At 40.8% G+C, this 2,997-nt stretch overlaps 1 protein-coding gene and 1 long non-coding RNA gene across 5 annotated transcripts in view; one reads left to right on the forward strand and one right to left on the reverse strand.

Moving 5' to 3' along the window:
* The window catches only part of MARCHF3 (membrane associated ring-CH-type finger 3), a 172,384-nt gene that overhangs the window by 99,757 nt on the left and 69,630 nt on the right, over window positions 1–2,997 (reverse strand). The gene's annotated exons all lie outside the window — the stretch shown is intronic.
* LOC109379082 (uncharacterized) overlaps window positions 1,943–2,997 on the forward strand; it is a 13,028-nt gene continuing 11,973 nt past the window's right edge. The window contains exon 1 of the long non-coding RNA XR_002123107.1: window positions 1,943–2,224. This is a non-coding gene — a long non-coding RNA (uncharacterized LOC109379082). The remainder of the gene's footprint in view (window positions 2,225–2,997) is intronic.

The raw sequence follows: 2,997 nt of genomic DNA on the forward strand, positions 1-2,997 counted from the left end.
TGGGCATTTGGGTTTCTACTGTTTGGCTATTGTGAACAGGCTGCTATGAATGTTCATGTACACGTTTTCATGTCCTTAATTCTATTGTGTGCATATACCTAGGAGTGGAATTGCTGGGTCATAAGCTCTATGTTTAATTTTTTGAGGAACTGTCAGACTGTTTTTCAAAGTGGCTGCAGCATTTTACATTCCCATAAACACAAAAGAGTTCCAGTTTCTCCAAATCCGCAACATGTCACTGTCCATATTTTTTATTCTACCTATCCTAGTGTAAAGTGGCATCTCAGTGTGGTTTTGATTTGTATTTCGATAATGACAAATGAATGCTGATTATCTTTTTGTGTGTGCTTACCAGCCATATCTGCTTTGAGAAAAATCTCAAATCTTTTGTCCATTTTTAATTTGGGTTATTTATTTTTTACTGTTGAGTTGTAAGACAGAGATTTATATATTCTGGGTGCTAAACTTTTCAGAGATATGATTGGAAATATTTTCTACTATTCTTTAGGTTGTTTTTTAACTCCATATTTTGAAGCACAAACGTTTAAAATTTTAATTGCCTGTTTTTTTCTTTGGCTGCCTGTGCTTCCGGTGCCATATCTAAGAAACCATTGTCTACTCCAAGATCATGAAGATTTACACCTATATTTTCTTCTAAGAGTTTTATAGTTTTAGCTCTTACTTTTAGGTCTTGAACATCTGAATTTTTAAAAGGCTTCTCATGTGATTTTGAGACACAACTAGTTTTGCAAAGTAAAAGTGAGTAGATTTTGGCAACATCCAAGGACTTTTAAAAAAAGTAAAAGAGATTTGGTGCAGTTTTGGTAATATATATGTTGAATGGTGACAGGTCTTTTTTGTCTACTGTCTGGTTTTTCGCTGTATTATTGTAGATGGCTGAGATGTCAACAAGCTGATTCAGGAAAAGTGTGTATTACTGTTAGGTGTGTGGTTAGCTCTTAGTGTCAACAAACTAAATCAATCCCATCATGTTTAGGAGGAATGCCTTACGGTAAGTTCCAAGTTTAAAAACAAAATGGTCATCTTAAGTCAATTTCAATGCATGGTGCCCCGTAGTTGTGACCCAGATATCGGGAAATGTGGAAAAAAGGAAGCAAAAATCAGCCGCTGGGACCTTGCTTCCAACCAAGAGAGGACAGCACAATGGCCACACTTCTTTCATTTGCGGGGAAAAAAAAGATATCCAGGCACTGCCACAAACCATCAATTGCTAGTGGACAGTTTGTTCCAGAGACCGAGGCCAGTGGTTCTCAAACTTGAGTGAACATCAGCTCCCCAGGAGAGCTGGTAAAAACCCAGATTCTTTGGTCCTGTCCCCAGAAATGCTGCTACAGTAGGCAGGGGTTGGGCAGTAAGCTTGCCTTTTTCATATGCTACCAGGTTATGCTGACATGCTGGACCTAAGACCACCGCGAGGATAAATGGGCTGCCCAGCCTGCACTGGTGCTCACTGAGCGTCGCTCAAGTGAGCATGAAGCTGGAGACTCATCCGGTCCCCCTTAGCCGGGAACATGCTAACTGTATACTAAGGAAGCCACCAGGCCACAAGTAGCATTTTCAAACTTAGCTAAAATTCTTAGTCACTGACAGTCTCAAATCAGGTTCCAGGAGCATGGTCATTTTTCCAAATGCCATTCGGTCAATTGAGAAAGTATCTTGATTTTAATAAAATGAGCAGGGTTATCTAAATTCCTTCGTTTTTCTGATAGTTTTTGGTATTTGATCCTGCGTGACACATGTGGACATCAGCTGTGGTGAGGCATGCTGTTCAGGAACATCCACTGTGTTTGTGATAATGAATTTGACCTGTGGCCAAATGGCACTCTAGAGAGATGTGGTTGTGACTTGGACAGATCGAGCCAGAGTTAAATTCTGATGAACTGCAAAGGAATTTTATCAGTCCCAGGATGTTTACCAGCTGAGTTGGGCAAAAGAGTGACTTTCCAAAACGTCCTGAGCAATCCACGTTTATTCTGTCACCTCTACTTCCAATTTTCTCAAAGGTCAGCTGAAAACTTCATGTTCCCACTTCATGCCATTTTCAGGACCACAAGCTTCAACCTGAGAACCAAATATTAAGCTGTATTCCTGCCTCTTACAAATCTGCAAGAACAGAGCTCAGCAAGCAGAAGGGAGTTGCAGTTTTGCTGATGGCACAGAGACAGAATGAGACCTCAGCTTGTTTGGCTACTCAGTAGAGAAGGTAAGTAGAAAACATTTCTGTTGATAAAGCGAGGAGATTCAGGAATAGAGAGAAATCTGACAGGCTGGCCACAAGAACACATTTTGCATTTAGGTACTTACAGGAATACCTGCAGTCAGCTAATTATTTTTTGAGAGAACTAGAACATTTGCTTTGAGAAGAAGAAACAAAAGTTGCATGCCAACCCAGTCTACAACACTCCAGCTCTGCTCATCTTCACTTGGAGGCTCTCCAGCCCTCTCTCTCCCCGACCACCCACAGTCCCCCATTCCTCAGCAGCCCTCACTATGCACCAAGGAGGAAGGAACCATTTCTTTTAAGTAGACTGCAATCCAACGGAAAGGAAAGTCAGCTATCTTAGTATCCCTATGTCCACAAGAGGAAAAGGTGTGTGTGTGGCACTTTAAACCCCAGGAGCGATTAGTCACTAGGCTTTGAAGAAGTTTGACTCTGTTACATTCTTCTCGTACTTTTCTAAATTACAATGGCAATAACTGCATTTGCACTGAAAGCACCCTCACTGGCCAGTTACTTCATGACATTATCACATGGTTCCTAGTTTATGGGTTTGATCTCAGTGAACTGACAACTTAGAAGCTTAGGAGGCAAATTAAAGCAATTACTAATAAATTATACATGTGGTAACTAACAATTTGTCTATCACCTAGAAATATGAGGAGAAACACCAGCCTCCCTGGCCCTGCAATTCTGAACAGGCCTTTTCATTTTCCCTTTTCCAAGAGCAAAAGCTCTCATTATCCTTATCAGTTCCA

Source organism: Hipposideros armiger, unplaced genomic scaffold (assembly GCF_001890085.2).
Source record: "Hipposideros armiger isolate ML-2016 unplaced genomic scaffold, ASM189008v1 scaffold_21, whole genome shotgun sequence".
Lineage (NCBI taxonomy): Eukaryota > Metazoa > Chordata > Mammalia > Chiroptera > Hipposideridae > Hipposideros > Hipposideros armiger.